Below are 19,842 nucleotides of genomic sequence, written 5' to 3' on the forward strand. Positions count from 1 at the left end.
TAGACATAGAGAGAGAGAGGCAGAGACACAGGCAGAGGAGAAGCAGGCTTCATGCCGGGAGCCCGACGTGGGACTCGATCCCGGGACTCCAGGATCGCGCCCTGGGCCAAAGGCAGGCATGAAACCGCTGAGCCACCCAGGGATCCCCTAGTAGGTTATGTTTTAAAACAATTCAAAAGTCCAGCAATGAGACCTGTTTCATTTATTTATTTATTTATTCATTCATTCATTCATTCATTTTATGAGACATGTTTTAAAGGTAAACTGGGCACCTAAGTGGCTCAGTCGGTTAAGCGTCTGCCTTGGGCTCAGGTGTTAGGCTCCCTGCTCTGCTGGGAGTCTGCTTCTCTTCCTTCTGCCTGCTGCTGTCCCTGCTTATGCTTCCACTCTGTCAAATAAATAAAATAAATCTTAAAAAAAAAAAAACAAGCAGTTTTTATTCATTAATATTTGTAAATACTGGGATCCCTGGGTGGCGCAGCAGTTTACTGCCTGCCTTTGGCCCAGGGCGCGATCCTGGAGACCGGGGATCGAGTCCCATGTCAGGCTCCCGGTGCATGGAGCCTGCTTCTCCCTCTGCCTATGTCTCTGCCTCTTTCTCTCTCTCTCTCTCTCTCTCTCTGTGTGACTATCCTAAAAAAAAAAAATTGTGAATACTCATAACAGCTTCATTAGAGATTTGTTTTCCTCTTCACTTTTTTTAGAAAAAGTTCTTAAGTAGACTCCACAACCAGTGTGGGGCTCTTTCTCCTGATCCCAGGATCATGAGTCACATGCTCTACCAGCTGGGCCAACCAGCCATCCCTTCCTCTTCAGTTTTAATGTGGAGTAGGAGGAGAGCCTTTTGGAAGGCAGCTATGCTCACCACTATACCACCAACGCGAGGAGAGCCTTTTGCATGTAAAGGTAGAGGAAGCAGAGATCACTTCTGTACTGCTATCTATATTTTCCTGCCAGAAGTAAAAAGTAGATATGATTATCATATTTTCTTTTTCTTTTGAGTGTACACAATATGTAACAAGAGTAACTGACCTGAATTGTCAAACAAATTCAGCATAGTTCTTGTCCATTATCCTTGGCAAATACAGCACAGGGGACATTGTCTGGGAATTGAGATGTCATCAAAGAAGTGGTGGAGGCTCATTTAATGATTTTTTTTTTTTTTTTTTTTTAAGATTTTATTTATTTATTCATGATAGTCACAGAGAGAGAGAGGCAGAGACACAGGCAGAGGGAGAAGCAGGCTCCATGCACCGGGAGCCCGATGTGGGACTCGATCCCGGGTCTCCAGGATCGCGCCCTGGGCCAAAGGCAGGGGCCAAACCGCTGCGCCACCCAGGGATCCCTCATTTAATGATTAAGCAATAAGACATTTAAGTAAAATTTTTTTGAAAAAAGTGAGAATATGTGTGCGCAAACAGAGGGGGAAGGGTAGAGGGATAGAGAGAGAGAGAATCTCAAGCAGGCTTCACACTCCGTGCAGAGCTCCATCCCACAACCCTAAGATCATGACCTGAGCCGAATCAAGAATAGGATGCTTAAGCAACTGAGCCACCCAGGCACCCCTTAAATCATATTATTATTACTGGAATATTTAAGACGTTGTTAAAAACATTTGCAAAGAGTTTTGTAGTATGGAAGACTCTTAAATTGTAATTATTAATGGGGAAAAAAAATAAAAATTTATGTAATACACAGTTGTACATATTAATGAGTGGTGGGTATATATACTTTCTCCTTTTCTTCTTTTTTTTTTTTTTTTAAGATTTTTTTTTTTTTTTTTTTTTATATTCATGAGAGAGAGAGAGGCAGAGACATAGGCAGAGGGACATAGGCTCCGGTGGGGAGCCTGATGTGGAATTTGATCCCAGGACCCCAGGATGCTGACCAGAGCCAAAGGCAGATGCTCAACCACTGAGCCACCCAGGTGCCCTAACATTTTTTTTTAAAATCAGGGTTTCATCAAGGTTAGTTATGTCTCTCCAGCCTTATAGTTTAAAATAAGTCTCCCTTTCGTTTTTTTGTTCTCAGTATTGCATAAGCACATGTGAAAAGATACTTGGTTTTTTTGACAGTTGTTTTTTCCCTTTAAAATTAATATTGGGGGACGCCTGGGTGGCTCAGTGGTTGGGCATCTGCCTTTGGCTCAGGGTGTGATCCTTGGTCTGGGGATCGAGTCCCTCATCGGCTCCCTGCATGGAGCCTGCTTCTCCCTCTGCCTGTGTCTCTGCCTCTCTCTGTCTATCATGAATAAATAAATAAAATATTAAAAAAAATAAAATTAATTTTGGGGGCACCTGGGTGGCTCAGTCAGTTGTGTCTGCCTTCGGCTTGGGTCCTGATCTCACGGTTCTAGGATGGAGCCCCATGTCCAGTCTGCTACTTCCTCTCCCTCTGCCCTTCCCCCTGGCTCAAGCATGTGCCTGAGTGTTCCCACTCTCTCTCAAATAAATAAATGAAATCTTTAAAAGATAAAACTAAGTTTGGGGTCATGGTGAGTGGCTCAGTCAAGTGTCCGACTCTTCATTTTGGCTCAGATAATTTTTTTTTTTTTTTTTTTTTTTTAGATTTATTTATGCATGACACACAGGCAGAGGGCAGGCTCTATGCAGGGAGCCCGACATGGGACTCAATCCCGGGTCTCCAGTATCATGCCCTGGGCTGAAGGCAGCGCTAAACCGCAGAGCCACCGGGGCTGTCCTGGATCTTTTTTTAAACTGGGGGTGGGCGGCATCACCCACAAGCTGCAGAATCAGCCAATCAGCCCTTTGCTGGTGGAGAGGAAGGCGCTACTCTGCCGCATCCTGGCCAGGGCTACTAGCCTGTCCACCTGGCTTCGAGAAGAGCAGCCGTCCACCACCACATGGACCTGCAGCCCCCGGTCCAAGAGGTCCAGGGTGGTATTCAGGATGCAGGCCTGTGTCTCAATGCCACAGAGGAGCACAGAACACAGCTGGGGCCATGTATCCAGCTCCCGTTGCACTGCAGGCACCATGCTGAAGCAAGTTTTGGCTACTGGCTGCAGGCCTTGAGCCCCCAGCTTGGGGCCTGTGGGGCCCAGGACTTCTGGGTACTGCTCTGTCAGCACAGCTGGTAGGTACCTCCAGCAGCCTGGCCACCTTGAGCATGGCAGCCACAGAGACAATATGGGGAAAGTATGCGATTTGGCAGAGCTTCTGCATGTCACACAGGAACAGGATGGATGATCCAGGGAGGACTCAGCCCAGGTTGGACCTCACAGTTGCCATGTCCTCGCGGAGCCACACTTAACGCCACTCATATCCTCCCCTCAGATCATGATCTTGGTCATGGGATCCAGCCCTGTGTCAGGCTCTTTGCTCAGTGGGGAGTCTGTTTATCTTCTGCCCCATCTGCCCCTCCCACTCTTGCTCTCAAATAAATAAATCTTAAAAAAATCTAAAGAAAAATAATTTTGGTTAAAGGTATTAAAAAAAGTATTCCAAATAGATTATATGTTAGATTTTTGCCTTATTTTGTGTATTCGAAATATTGTAATGGTGAAACTGATGGTCACTTCTCCAGAAATACCGTATTGGACTGAATTCTCCATTTAGAGAGACCTATCACATAGATGGCAAGCATGCAGTTTTTCAGTCTTACAGAGCTTCTAGTTAAAAAAGTTCCCCAGGTTTTTTTTTTTTTTTCCTGTAGATTTTATTTATTCATGAGAGACATACAGAGGTAAGAGACCTAGAGGGAGAAGCAGTATCCCAGGTTTTTGGTTGAGAACTTAATCCAACATAGAATAGGCAGCTGAACTTATATTTTTGTCATTTGTAAATTAATACTATCTCACCATTAGAAAGAATTATTGCTTTAAAAAAGGTCATACAGGGACCCCTGGGTGGCTCAGCGGTTGAGTGTCTGCCTTGGGCTCAGGGGTGATCCTGGAGTCCCTGGATCGAGTCCCACGTTGGGCTCCCTGCATGAAGCCTGCTTTTCCCTCTGCCTATGTCTTTGCCTGTCTGTGTCTCTCATGAATAAATAAAATCTTAAAAAAAATTATACGTATATACTGGAATAGAAAAATTCTTAAAACAATTTTGGCTTCGATTTCCAAATTGAGTGAGAGAGTAAAATTTTACAGTATTTTAAATTGAGTTTTTAATGTACCAAAACATTAAATACTACCTGTGAAACAGACTTACTTCATTTATTTTAGGGGAAGGGTAATACATTTTATAGATGGTCTAAAATTTAAAAGGTTTTGACTAAATTTTTCTTATCCCTTTCCCAGATACATCACTGGTAATGTTTCTGGTGTGTGTGTGTGTGTGTGTGTGTATATTTTAAGATTTTATTTATTCATGAAAGACACAGAGAAAGAGGCAGAGAGACAGAGGGAGAAGCAGGCTCCCTTCAGGGAGCCCAATGCGGGACTTGATCCCTGGAACTCTAGGATCACGCGCCGTGAGCCAAAGGCTGATGTTCAACCACTGAGCCACCCAGGCGTCCCTCTGGTATATTTTTTTTTTATGTGTATAAGCATACAAAAACATGATTGTGTTTTTAGCACCATTGGACTGCTTTATTCATTTTTTTTATTTGTTTCATCACAACCATGATAGCCAGCCGAGATAGTTCTATTTGTTTTGTTTTGTTTTTTGATTCTGTAGAGTTTTCCTTCTAAGGTTTGTATTAAGTTGACATCATAGCTTTTACTGTTTTCATAAGTGAATTTGGAAAGTTTAGGAATGGGTTAAGTTTTTAGTTGTGGATTTTATCTCTTGTGAATAATTTGTAATAATACCTTGAATTGCTAATATACTTCGTAGTTCGTAAAAAATTTTGAATTTAATTCTGTATGGCAGTGGTGAGTTAAAACATTTTTTTTCCCTAAGATTTTATTTAAGAGAGTGAGTGAGAATGCATGTGAGTGTGTGCATGTGCATGAGTGGTGAGGGATAGTGGGAGGGAGAGGGACAAGCAGAGCCCTTTGAGCATGGATCAAGGCTTGATTCCAGGACCCTGAGCCGAAGTCACATGCTTAACTGAACTACCCAGATGCTCCTGAGAACTTTAAGAATACTGCTCAGACATTTTAGGCCTTTTACTGTGTTGACATTTGTACTTAGTGGTATGAAAGTAGTAATGGATAAAACTGCTTGCTCCTTAGCATGGTTTAGGCAGTGGTACCAAACTGTACTAATAGTCATTGTATGTTTACTACCACCTCACAGCGGTATTTGAAAAGAGAAAAGCCAATTTCACTGATCTTGAAATGTCATTGAAGCATTAAAAATAATTAATGTCAACCCTTGAGTATGTTTTAAATTTATTTTATTTTAATTCTAATAGTTAACATACGTTGTTATATTAGTTTCAGGTCTACAATATAGTGATTCAACTATTCCATACATCACCTAGTCAGCGCTCATTATGACAAGTGTACTCCTTAACCCCCATCACATGTCACCCATTCTCCCACCTGCCTTGAGTATGTGTTTTTTTAAATACAGCATGCTGTGGACCGAATCATGTCTTTGTAAAATTCATATGTTGAAATCCTAACCACCAATGTGATGAGATTTGGAGATCTGGCCTTTGGGAGATAATTGGGTTTAAATGAGGGAATCAAAGTAGGGCTTCCTGATAGGCCCTTATAAGAGGAGACACCAGAGAACTTGCTGTCTCTTTCTGCCATATGAGGATATACTAAGAAGATGGCTGTCTGTAAGCCAGGAACCTGACTGTCCTGGCACCCCAATATCAGATTTTCAGTCTCCAGAACTGTGAGAAAATAAATTTTTGTTTAAACCTTTCAGTCTGTGCTAGTTTATTATGGCAAGCCAAGCAGACTAATGCATAATCTGTGATGAAGTGGGAAGTGTGAATAGAGCATTTTTGCTGCTTACAGAAGTACTGCAGTTCCCTTGAGGAAATTATGTAGTGTTAATATTCACATTTTCTGTGGAATCTGTTTTTTACTTGGAAGGATGACACACTGTTCAAATAGAGGCAGGGCATGGATAGAAAAGGAGGAGCCCTAGTTAACCAATATCAGAAATGAAAGAAGGGCTATCACTGCAGATCTTATAAATTTTAAAATGTTAATAAGAGAAATGTATGAACAATACTATGTCCTAAAATGTGGCAACTTGAGTGAAATTGATATATTGCTTCAAAGAACAAACTACCAAAACTGATTCAAGAAGGAATAGATAACCAGAATAGTTTTTTAAAAAGAAGCTGATTTCATAATTAAAAACTTTTCAGCAAAGGAAACTTGAGGTCCATTCAGATGCTTTCACAGGTGAATTCTATCAAACTTTTTTTTTTTAAAGATTTTATTTATTTATTATGAGAGACACACAGGGAGAGGCAGAGACACAGGCAGAGGGAGAAGCAGGCTTCACGCAGGGAGCCCGACGTGGGCTTGATCCCGGGTCCCTAGGACCATGCCCTGGGCTGAACGTGGCGCTAAACCGCTGAGCCACCAGGGCTGCCCATATCAAACATTTAAGGAGGAAATAATACCAATTTGATACAATCTCTTCCAGTAGATATTAGAAGGAATACTTTCCAACTCATTCTATGAGGCTTGATGTAAATCCAGGTTAAGATATTTCAAGAAAAGAAAGCTACGTTAGTATCCTTAATGAGTGTACATTAGAAGTCAAAACAAAATGTTAGTGATTGGGATGCTTGGGTGGCTCCGTTGGTTAAATGTCTGCCTTTGGCTCAGGTCGTGATCCCCAGGTCCTGGGCTCCCTGCTCAGTAGGGAGCCTGCTTCTCCCTTTCCCTATGCTGTTCCTCATGCTTGTGCTTTCTGGCTTGCTCTCTTTATCAAATAAAATATCTTTTAAAAATGTTAGTAATTAAAATCCAACTATTGTTGGATATAAAAAGGATGATATATCATGACCAAATGGGATTTATTCTGGGAATGCCAGGATGTTCCATATTTGAAAGTCAGGCTAATTTACTTTAATCGATAGATGAAGAGAAGCCATATGATCATCTTTGTAGATGGAGAATAAGCATTTGACAAAATTCTTCATACTTTTTTTTTTAAGATTTGAGAGAGAGGGATCCCTGGGTGGCGCAGCAGTTTGGCGCCTGCCTTTGGCCCAGGGCGCGATCCTGGAGACCCGGGATCGAATCCCACATCGGGCTCCCGGTGCATGGAGCCCGCTTCTCCCTCTGCCTATGTCTCTGCCTCTCTCTCTCTCTCTCTCTCTCTCTCTGTGACTATCATAAATAAATAAAAATTAAAAAAAAAAAGAATCTAAAAAAAAAAAAAAGATTTGAGAGAGACTGAGAGCATGAGGTCGGGGGAGGGGCAGAGGGAATGGGAGAAGCTGACTCCCCACTGAGCAGGGAACTCCACATCATGACCTGAGGCAGATGTTTAACCTACTGAGCCACCCAGGCACCCCTTTTAATACCTTCTTGATAAAAATTCTTTTATCAAGAAGGTATTAAACTAAGAATTTTATCAAACTAAGAATAGAAGCATTTTACATTCACATGATGAAGGGCATCTACAAAAATCTATAGCTAATGTCATACTTAAAAGAGATAGTGAAAGTCTGAATGCTTTCTCCTTTTAAGACTGAGAATAGTGCAATACGTCAAGAAAAAGAAAGCTTTCAGAACAGAAAGAAAGTAAATTGCCCCTATTTGCAGATGACATGATTGCCTATGCAGAAAACCCCTGGGAATCTAAAGAAAGCTTCTAGGAACATGTGAATCTAGCAAGGTTGCAGAATAAATAGACAATGTATAACAATTAATTGCATTTCTTTATACTAGCAGTGACCAACTGGGAATGGAAATCAGTTAAAAAACAAAAACAAAAACCAGTAACATTTAAATAGCAACCAAAGGGCAGGCCTGGTGGCTCAGAGGTTTAGCACTGCCTGTAGCCCAGGGTGTGATCCCGGAGAGTCCGACGTCAGGCTCCCTGCATGGAGCCTGCTTCTCCCTCTGCCTGCCTCTCTCTCTCTCCCTCTCTCTCTGTGTCTCTCATGAATAAATAAATAAAATCTTTAAAAATAAATAAGTAACAACCAAAACAGGTATAAATCTCACAAAGCATGTGTAGGATCTCTGTGCCTTAAACTATAAAACATGGATGAAGCAAATCAAAGAAGGCCTAAATAATTATAGAGAATTGCCTGTTTGTGGTTTGAAGACAGAGAATTGTTAAAGGGTAATTTCTCTTCAGATTGGTCCATCCAAATGAAAATCTCAGCAACATTTTGTATAGATCATAAACTGCTTTTAAAAAAATTATAAAATGGCAAAAGAATACAAATTGCTAGAATACTTTTTTTAAGTGTTTTTTTTTAAAGATTTTATTTATTTATTGATGAGACAGACACACACACAGATCCCAGGTCTCCAGGATCCACGCCCTGGGCTGAAGGCAAGTGCTAAATTGCTGAGCCACCCTGCTAGAATACTTTCGATAAAGAACCTAGTTGGAGAATCTGATCTGAAATATAGCTGGTTTCAAGATGTTCTGTAAAGTTACAGTAATCAAGATATTGAGGTAGAGACATAAAATATAGTCAGTTAATTTCAGCAAAAGTTTAAAGGCAATTCAGTAGAAAAAGATAGTCTCTCAGCATATGGAGTTGGAATAGTTGGACACCATACGAGAAAAAGGAATTTCTGCATTATACCTAATGTGAAAATGAACTCAAATAGATCAGCGATCTAAATGTAAAATGTAAAATAATACAATTGCCAGAAGAGCAGGAACAAAGGAAAAATATCTTTGTAGTCTTGGCTAACTACAGATTTCTAGGGGCACCTGGGTCACTGAGTTTCTTAAATGTCTGACTTTGTCTCAGGTCGTTATCTCAGGGTCCTCATTCAGTGGGGAGTCTGCTTCTACCTCTCCCCCTTCTTTACTTGGGCTCTGTCTCTCAAATTTTAAAAGAAAAAAGATTTCTTACATATGACCAAAAGTACAAAATAAGTTGATAAATTGGATTTCATTAAAATTAAAAACTTTGCTCTTTGGAAGGTACTCTGAAAACAGTGAAAAGTGGTAGATTACTAGAAGATCTTTGCAGATCACATATCTGACAAAGATTTTGTATGTAGGATACAGAAATAATTCTCAAAACTCTACAATAAGGACCCAATTAAAGAATGGGCAAACGATTTTTTAAAAAAAATATTTTATTTATTTATTCATGAGAGGCAGAGAGGCAGAGACACAGGCAGAGGGAGAAGCAGGCTCCATGCGGGGAGCCCAACGTGGGACTCAATCCCGGGACTCCAGGATCATGCCCGGGGCTGAAGGTGGTGCCAAGCCGCTAAGCCACCCGGGCTGCCCTGGGCAAAAGATTTGAATAGAAACTTTGCTGGACGAGATGTATGGTGGTTAAGTATGGACCAAAAGGTGGTATGTGTCATTCATTAGTATTAGGGAAATGCAAATTAAAAACCACAATGAGAAACTGCTGTATATCTGTTAGGATGACTAAGAAATCAATAGCTGACAATGTGAAGTATTAATGAGGATGTAGAGCAACTGGAACTTTCATACATTGCTAGTGGGAATGCAAATTGGCACAGCCACTTTGGGACATCTTTTGGCAGTTTCTCATAAAGTTAAATATAACTCACATGATGACCCTGTAGTTTCAATCCTAGACATTTACCCCCAGAAAAGTGAACACTGATGTTTACTCAAAAACTATATACGACTGTCAATAGTAATTTTGTTCAAATTGCTAAGCACTATAGATAATTCAGGTGTCCCTGAATTGGTGAATGGATAAGCAAACTGTGGGATGTCTATTGAATTCAACAATAAAAAAGGAATTATTGGTATGTGATAGAGCATTGGCAAATCTCAAAAGTATTATGCTAAATTAAAAATGCCAGACTCAAAAGGGTATACGATGTGTGATTCTGTTTATATGCATCCTACAAAAGACAAAAGCTACAGTGATGGGAAACATATCAATGGTTGTAGGGACTAGGGGTAGTGGTAGAAATTGATAACAGGGTTCTGCATCTTGATTGTGGTTATTCTATGATTCTGTGCATTTGTCAGAACTTAGCATTGTATACCAAAAATTGAATTTTAGTACATGTAATTTTAAAAATTAGTTAATCAGGAGTATGCGAAGGGAGGCCAGAAACTAGGAGATAATATTTGCAGAAGATATATCAGATAAAGGATTGTTATCCAAAATATACAAAGAACTCTTAAAACTTAACTGAGAAAATGAACAGTTTGATTAAAAAATGGGCAGGGGGCATCTGGCTGGCTCAGTTGGTGGAACATGTGTCTCTTTTTTATTTATTTATTTTTTTACATACATGAGTTTATTCTTACAAAACCTGATGAGGTTATTCATATTCCTCTACCATTTTATAAAAGAGGATATTAAGTTAATTGACCAAAGTCTTCAGCTAGCATACATTAAACCCAACACTTGAACAAAGGAAGTCTGCTTTCATAGATAAACTCGAATAATATTCTATGCTAGTGAAATCACACTTTATTGATAACCTACACAATCACTCATTTCCAGTACAATGATAATCATCAGATGGACACATGCTCTCCCCTCCACTTTGATGGAGGGTCATAGAGGTCTTGCCCTTATTTTTTAAACTAGTGTAAATTTATTGCATTGCTTAGATATTTCATTATGCATAGATACTGATGACCACTGACACAGAATTACTAAAGTACTAATGTGAATGTTTGAAATGATGTTTCCTATTTGTATTGAAAGGAAAATTATATTAAAGATTGTATTAAGCATATATAAAATTTTTTTGAGATATCCTTTGGTGCGTGTTTGTGTGTGGTTATGTGTAACTCTTGTGGGAAATATTTCATCTGTTTCAACAAGAAAAATCTAGTTTTCAAAATTCAGGACAACAGTCATGGCAATCTTTGACTAACATGGAAACATGTAAAAATGAAAGCATATTTGTTTTATATATTACAATTTTTACGAGTGTTTTAATAAATTTTGCGATCAACTTTGAGCCTTTACTTCGGAGTAATTCTATGATCTGCCATGGTACTGTATTACTCCTCTTATGAGACCCTGTGTGACTAAATAGTTGTTGAATTCCCTGTGGGTATATTACCTGTTTCTATCATAAATAATTTAAAAGGGCAGCTCGAAGTTGTTAAAATGCCTGCTGATGATATTATATGTCCTTTCCTCATATCCAGAGTACCTTATTACCTTACACCTGGGTATCAGAAAATGAAAACCATTTGCTTTTGTAAAAAAAAAAAAAAAAAGTGAGCAAATCAAATATTGATTATGTATAGAGATGCTGACCATCTTCATTCAGATTATCACTTTAGCTTTCTCATGTAATCTCTGATTTCATTTGAAACAATTATCTAGTTGTTGATATTTCTGCACATGATTTATTCTCAATGCCATGGTGTGTTGTGTGTGTGTGTATGTGTGATTTTTGTTTGGTTGCTTTAGATACTAGGGCTGTCCCTTGAAATTTAGGCAAGTATGTATTAGGCAGTTAGTATTCAGAGCTATTTGAACAGTCACCTGAATCACAGTATTTGAGGAACTACAATAGTAAGTCATCAATCAGAAACCCCTGTATAGAAAGCAGATGGAAATAGTAGTATAAAAAGCAGGTTGCCTTAGCAAGATTTACAGCATTATAAATGCCAGGAAACTTCACCTCTTCAGATTTCTGTGACCTTCTGGCACAGATGTTATAGAATGGCACTAAACCATATTTTCACCTTGTCCCTAGACTACTGCAAACAATATTCTGATTGATGACATCTTCTGACTCCTCTATAATCCTTTTTTTAAATTTATTTTTTATTGGTGTTCAATTTACCAACATACAGAATAACCCCCAGTGCCCGTCACCCATTCACTCCCACCCCCCGCCCTCCTCCCCTTCTACCACCCCTAGTTCGTTTCCCAGAGTTAGTTTAGTAGTCTTTACGTTCTGTCTCCCTTTCTGATATTTCCCACACATTTCTTCTCCCTTCCCTTATATTCCCTTTCACTATTATTTATATTCCCCAAATGAATGAGAACATATAATGTTTGTCCTTCTCCGATTGACTTATTTCACTCAGCATAATACCCTCCAGCATGTGTCTCTTTTTTAAAGATTTATTTAAAAGAGAGTGAGTGGGGATCCCTGGGTGGCTTAGCGGTTTGGCGCCTGCCTTTGGCCCAGGGCGCGATCCTGGAGTCCTGGGATCGAGTCCCACGTCGGGCTCCCGGCATGGAGCTTGCTTCTCCCTCTGCCTGTGTCTCTCTGCCTCTCTCTCTCTGTGTCTGTCATGAATAAATAAATAAATAAATCTTTAAAAAAAAAAAAGTGAGTGAACTTTAAAAAAAAAAAAAAGTGAGTGAACCTCCCTCCTGTTCACTCTGCGGGACAGAGAGTCTTAAGCAGACTCCACACTGAGCATAGAGCCTGATGTGAGGCTTTTAAAAGACCCTGAGATCATGACCCGAGCAGAAAGTGTAGGTTCCCCCGAGGTGGTTATTGATCTTGGGGTTGTGAGATGAAACCCCATATTGGGCATAGAGCTTATATTGAAAAAAAAAAAAAAGAAAAATTGGGCAAAAGATCTGAACAGACACTTCACCAAAGAAGAGATACAGATGTCAAATAGGCATATGGAAAGATGCGTAACATCATTCATCATCAGGGAACTGCCAGTTAAAACAATGAGATAACTACTGGAATGTCTCAAATCCAAAATACTGATAACAGTAAATGCTGGTGTGAATATGAAGCAACGAGAACTCTCATTAATGAATGAGACTAGTAGGAATGTGATATGCTATAGCCACTTTGGATACATTGTCAGTTTCTTAGAAAAGTAAATTACTCTTACCAGAGGATCTGGCAACCCTGCTCCTTTGTATTTATCCATATGAGTTGAAAGTATGACTATTGAAAAACCTCACATGAATATGTATAAGAACTTTCTTTATAATTGCCAGAATTTAGAAAGACCAAGATGTCCTTCAGGAGGTGAATGGATAAACAAATTGGTACATAAAACAAAGGAATGTTAGTGCTGAAAAGAAATGAGCTTTCAACTCATGGAAAAGACATGGGGTGGGGGAACGCAGATACATATTACTAAGTAAAAGAAGCCAATCTGAATACTGCTTTAAAAAATAAATAAAAAAAATAAATCTATTATGAAATTTTTTTTTATTTTTAAAAAAGATTTTATTTATTAATGAGAGATCCACAAAGAGAGGGGGAGAGGCACAGGCACAGGCAGAGGGAGAAGCAGGCTCTATGCAGGGAGCCTGATGTGGGACTCGATCCCGGGTCTCCAGGATCTGGCCCTGGGCTCAAGGTGGCGCTAAACCTCTGAGCCACCGGGCTGCCCTCCATTATGAAATACTAAATGAATTTAAAAGAAAAGAATGATAAGCCATCTCGTTCAGATTTGAGTATATCACAGGTATTTTTCTTGAAGGTGAATGTAGGTAGGTAGACTGCTTCAAGGGAAACAGTTGTCAGTATTTATTAGTGATAAAAATTGATTTGCAAGCAAAAATTAGAGTTATGAACACTTGTATCTGCCTTGTGAGATTGAATTTCCCAGTTATTAATAGTTCTTTTAAAAATTCTTTTTAAGGATGGTCTATTTTCATATGCTTCCGCATATACATCTATAAACACCTTAAAGAAGATGTTGCTTGAAAGAAGGTTTTCACACGGTATAGGTTCAGTGAGATAAGCAAATGGCTGTTCTCATGTGCTTTTTTTTTTCTTCTTAAGATTCTATTTATTTGAGTGAGAGAATGAGTGAGCGAGCAAGCATGAGTGGGAGGAGGGGGAGAGGGAGAAGCAGACTCCCCACCAAGCAAGGAGCCTGATGTGGGGCTTGACCCCTAGGTAATGACCTGAAAGATATTTTGATTAATTGATTGATTAATTACTCGAAAGATATTTATACACGTGGTTTCTTTTTCTTTCTTTCTTTTTTTTTTTTTTAAGATTTTATTTATTTATTTGACAGAGCAAGAACACAAGCAAGAGGAGCAGCAGATGGAGTGGGAAAAACATGATTTCCGCTGGGCAGGGAGCCTGATGTGGGGCTTGATGGATCATGATCTGAGTTGAAGGCGTCTGCCACCCACACACTCCCACAGTGTAGTTTCAATGAGTTAAGCATAAGGCTGTTCCTTATGTATTAACACATATGTTTACAAACTGGTGCCATAATAAAAGATGTTAGTTGAAGGATGCGTTAAACACAGGGTAGTTCAAATGGGTTAAGCATACTGCTCTTCCCTTATGCCTCTACACATAAGTTTACATACACAGGTATATATTAGTGAAAGAAGATGTTGCTTGAACAGTGGTTATACACAGTCTGGTTTCAATGAGTTAAGCATACAGCTATTCTCATATGCTTCTACATATACTTTGACAAACACTTATATCTTAATGAAAGAAGATGTTAGTTGAAGACCACTGGTGATTTTAATAAATGTGATTATTTTGTTTTATAAGAAATTGAGTTAGATGATACATAATTCTGTGAAACCAGTGTTTTCTAAATGATCAGTGCATGATGTTGTAAAATCAAACATGAGTAAAAGTTCCAAAGTGCAAATAAATGCACTTTAACAGTACAAAAAGATTATTGGTGTGATTTATTTTTATTTCTTGAAGAATTCATTTATTTTTTTGAGAGTGAGCGAGCATAAGTGGGGCTAGGGAGAAGCAGGCTCTCTGCTGAGCAGGGAGGTCAACATGGGATTCAGTAATCCCATGACCCTGGAATCATGACCTGAGCTGAAGGCAGATGCTTAACTGACTGAGATACCCAGTACCCCTTATTGATGTGATTTTTAGATGTCACATTACAGTTAATATTTAGTAAACTACAGCTTGTCAGATTTTGTTGGAATATTAAAGAATATTCACACTTTTCAGAGAAGGCAATTAAAATACAATTCCCCTTTCCAAATATATATCTGTGTGGGTCCATGTATTTTTCATATACTTCATCCCAAATATTGCAACAGGTTGAATGCAGCATTAAAATGAGAATCTAGGGCAGTCCAGGTGGCTCAGCAGTTTAGCGCCACCTTCGGCCCAGGGCTTGATCCTGGAGCCCCAGGATCAAGTCCCACGTCAGGCTCCCTGTATGGAGCCTGTTTCTCCCTCTGCTTGTGTCTCTGGCCCTCTCTCTCTCTCTCATGAATAAATAAATAAATAAAAATCCTTTAGGGCAGCCCAGGTGGCTCAGTGGTTTAGCGCCACCTTCAGCCCAGGGCATGATCCTGGAGACTCGGGATTGAGTCCCATGTCGGGCTCCCTGCATGGAGCCTGCTTCTCCCTCTGCCTGTGTCTCTGCCTCTCTTTCTCTCTGTGTCTCTCATGAATAAATAAATAAAACTAAAAAAAATCCTTTAAAAAAAATAAAATGAGAATCTAGCCATTTTCAATTAAATTAAGCTAGACATTAAAGAGATTTGGGAAAAAAAGTCACTTTTCACTAGTTTTATTTGGGAAAGGGGAAATAGCTATCATAATGGGTTTATCTTTATTTTTTTTTTAAGATTTTATTTATTTATTTATGAGAGACACAGAGGCAGAGATATAGGCAGAGGGAGGAGCAGGCTCCATGCAGGGAGCCTGATGTGGGACTCGATCCCGGGTCTCCAGGATCACACCCTGGGCTGAAAGCGGCGCTAAACTGCTGGGCTACCCAGGCTGCCCGGGTTTATAATTTTTTATTGTTATGTTATTTTTAAATTTTTTTATGGTAAAAACATTTAAAAACATACTTAGATTTTAACCAGCTGGACTCAGTTTAGATGATACTAGTTTTGTTGGCAACATCCAAAGTATCATAGTCAGGAGCCAGTCAAACATATGCCTTCTCTTCATTGGGCCTGATTAGGGTGTTGACTTGGCCTTGTCAGTGTCAGTTTTTTCACACTTATTTTGTGCTTGTTGGCCATAATATCCACAATGAACACAAGTGTATTCTGTTTTCTTCATGGCTAATTTAGTGGTCAGGGGGAAGTTGACAATGGCATAGTGGTTAAGCTTCTTTCTACTGGGGGTGCTCTTCAGGGATATTTGGGCTACCTTTGCAGATGTAGTATCTTGGGCCCTTGGAAGTAGGTGATATGCCCATCTTTTTTTTGTGATTGGATACCTTTCAGCACTGTTTTCTTGGCATTTAAAGCCTTGACTTTGGCTTTGGGAGGGGCAGGGGCTTCTGTCTTTGTCTTTGGCGTCATCTTCGTGAAAGGAGAGTTTATCATTGTTTTATTTATTTATTTTTTATATCATTGTTTTATTTTTTATTTAAAAAATTTTTTTAATTTATTTATGATAGTCACAGAGAGAGAGAGAGAGAGAGAGAGAGAGAGGCAGAGACATAGGCAGAGGGAGAAGCAGGCTCCATGCACTGGGAGCCCGACGTGGGATTCTATCCCGGATCTCCAGGATTGTGCCCTGGTCCAAAGGCAGGCGCCAAACCGCTGCGCCACCCAGGGATCCCTATATCATTGTTTTAAATGCATATTAAATATTTTGAATTTCTTTGTTTTAATTTCTAAATGGCAATATCTGTAAATATCACAGTAAACAAGAATTTGGGGGAATCTTCAATTTTTAAAAGCAAAGGTATCCTGAAATGAAAAGTTTAAGAAGTTACTGCTCTAAGGAAACTCTTTCTTTCTTTCTTTTTTTTTTTTTTTTAGGAAACTGTTTCAGAAGTAAGCCATCCAAGTTATTAGGATGTCTGATGGCTCCCAGATTTTTGCTGCACTTTATTATCACCTGGGAGCTTTAAAAAAAATCTCTGCTGGGATGCCTGGGTGGCTCAGTGGTTGAGTGCCTGTCTTTGGCCCAGGGCGTGATCCTGGAGTCTCCGGATCAAGTCCCACGTCGGGCTCCCTGCATGGAGCCTGCTTCTCCTTCTGCCTGTGTCTCTGCTCTCTCTGCATCTCTTTGTGTCTCTCATGAATAAATAAACAAAATATTAACAAAAAAATCTCTGCTGCCCAGTTCATATCCCATATAATTAAATCAGAATGAGGATGAGAGCCTAAAAGCCTGGATTTTAGGAACAGCTGGCTTTAGCTTATATGTAGGTAACTTTATCTACAAAATGCTCTATGGTTTTTGTTTATTTTTGCAAAGATGAATTTTGTAATCCACTGAGAATTAGTTTGTCCACTTTTTATTGGTTTAAATACTTGGTTAGTTGGGATGCCTGGGTGGCTCAGCGGTTAAGCATTTGCTTTTGGCTCAGGGCATGATCCTGGGATGCAGGATCAAGTCCCGCATCTGGCTTCCTATGGGGAGCCTGCTTCTCCCTCTATGTCTCTGCCTCTCTCTCTATTCTCAGTTGTGTCTCTCATGAATAAATATATAAATCTTCTAAAATACTTGGTAAGTTAATATGCATTTTAAAAAATGGTGCAAAACTGGAAAATGTATCTTGTATACTAATCACAAGGATGAAAACCACACTCCATAACCACTGACTTTATCTCCATTTAAAACTTTTTTTTTTTTTTTACTTTTTGTTTTTATTATGCACTACATTAATACACTGCATAACCTTCCAGGAGAGGTAGATGAGCCATAACCGAGGTATTTTTCATCAATCAGGAAAATGCTTCCTTAATGGATATTCTCCAAACCCTTTGACACATAGTATCGATTAACTCCACTTGCCTATCTCTTTGCATCATACTCCACTGATATGGATAATAGGCAGCCCTTTTTTCCTTGCCCCCATTATTGAACCTGTGGATGTGTGCCGTGGCTGTGCAGGGGATAACCAAGCACACGGCCATGACGCTGATCCGGAGAATCTCGAACCACATTGCACCGCGGTTGGCAGGGCCTCCATTTAAAACTGTTGGGGTGGGGGGTGGGAGCTTGGGTCATTGGTTAAAGATCTGTCTTTAGCTTAGGTTATGTTCCCATAGTCCCGGGATCCAGCCCTGCATCAGACTTCCCAGCTTAGCAAGGAGTCTACTTCCCCCTCTGCCCCTCCCTCACCCCTTTCATGCTCTCTTGCTCTCTCAAATAAGATCTTAAAAAAAAACAAAACAGGGATCCCTGGGTGGCGCAGCGGTTTGGCGCCTGCCTTTGGCCTAGGGCGCGATCCTGGAGACCCAGGATCGATTCCCACGTCCGGCTCCTGGTGCATGGAGCCTGCTTCTCTCTGCCTATGTCTCTGCCTCTCTTTCTCTCTCTGTGACTATCATAAATAAATTTAAAAAAAAATTTAAAACAAAACAAAACAAAACAGTTAATGCTATAGGCTTCTTTATCCCAGAATCACACTTTTGAAAGGTTGAACTATTACTTTCTAACTAAGTTGACATCCAGAATATGGTCATATGGATTATATGTAAAAGTTAGTTTTTAACTTTTGGCACAGAAAACTACATCTAAAAGCACAAGAATGGGCAGCCCAGGTGGCTCAGTGGTTTAGTGCCGCCTTCAGTCCAGGGCCTGATCCTGGAGACCTGGGATCAAGTCCCACGTTGGGCTCCCTGCATGGAACCAGCTTCTCCCTCTGCCTGTGTCTCTGCCCCTCTCTCTCTCTCTCTCTCTTTCTCTCTCTCTCTCTCTGTCTCTCATGAATAAATAAAATCTTAAAAAAAAAACACAAGTACAGTATCAGGTAATGTGCATTAAAAACTGGTCTAGTGTAGTATCTACTAACATGTTTCAGTAGCTTTACAAGTAAGTATTAGTGGAAGCTACTTAACCTTAGGGTATGAAGAATTACAAAGTTAAATCTTTGGCTGAAAGTTATAAAAGTTGGAAAACTCCTATATTGAGAATTAATTAAAATTGATCTTTGAGTGCTTGGGTGGCCCAGTTAAGTGACCAACTCCTGATTTTAACTCAGTCATGATCTCAGTGTGGTGAGATTGAGCTGGTATTGGACGTCCCACTCATTGGTCAGTGTACTTGTCCATTTCCTGCCACTAAAATAAAAAAATTGATCTTTATTTTTAAAGATTTTATTTATTTATTCATGAGAGACCCAGAGAGGCAGAGACATAGAGGGAGAAGCAGGCTCCCCATGGGGAGCCTGATGTGGGCTTTAATCCCAGGACCCCAGGGTTATGACCTGAGCCAAAGGCAGATGTTTAACCACTGAGCCACCAAGATGCCCCTAAAAATTGATTTTTTTTTTAAATTTTTATTTATTTATGATAGTCACACACACACACACAGAGAGAGAGAGAGGCAGAGACACAGGCAGAGGGAGAAGCAGGCTCCATGCAGGGAGCCTGACGTGGGATTCGATCCCGGGTCTCCAGGATTGCACCCTGGGCCAAAGGCAGGCGCCAAACCGCTGCGCCACCCAGGGATCCCTAAAAATTGATTTTTAATGTGCAGTTTAGTTATCAACAGATTTATGATAGCAGTCTAAAATGCTTATCTTTTGAGTTAATTATTTCATATGTGTATTCTCAGCATGGGTGGTTTGTTTTTACCTGCTAGTGAGTTGCTCATCCTAACTTTTCTTTGCTCATGCTAACTTTTTATTTATTTTTTTATTTTTAAAATTTTTATTTATGATAGTCACAGAGAGAGAGAGAGAGAGAGGCAGAGACACAGGCAGAGGGAGAAGCAGGCTCCATGCACTGGGAGCCCGACGTGGGATTCGATCCCGGGTCTCCAGGATCGCGCCCTGGGCCAAAGGCAGGCGCTAAACCGCTGCGCCACCCAGGGTTCCCCATGCTAACTTTTTAAATGGACTTTTTATTGAGATAATTATATATAAAATATATTTGTGAGCAGCAATACAGAATGATCCTATGTACCTTTACCTAATTTCTCCCAGCGGTAACAACTTGGAAAAC

General features: G+C 39.9%; 1 protein-coding gene and 2 pseudogenes across 8 annotated transcripts in view; 1 reads left to right on the top strand and 2 right to left on the bottom strand.

The window, feature by feature from the left end:
• WDR33 (WD repeat domain 33) overlaps nucleotides 1-19,842 on the top strand; it is a 116,663-nt gene that overhangs the window by 19,622 nt on the left and 77,199 nt on the right. The gene's annotated exons all lie outside the window — the stretch shown is intronic.
• LOC102152487 lies at nucleotides 2,715-3,248 on the bottom strand (annotated as a pseudogene).
• On the bottom strand, nucleotides 17,633-17,838 carry LOC102152424 (annotated as a pseudogene).

This window comes from Canis lupus, chromosome 19, assembly GCF_011100685.1.
Source record: "Canis lupus familiaris isolate Mischka breed German Shepherd chromosome 19, alternate assembly UU_Cfam_GSD_1.0, whole genome shotgun sequence".
NCBI classification, from domain to species: domain Eukaryota; kingdom Metazoa; phylum Chordata; class Mammalia; order Carnivora; family Canidae; genus Canis; species Canis lupus.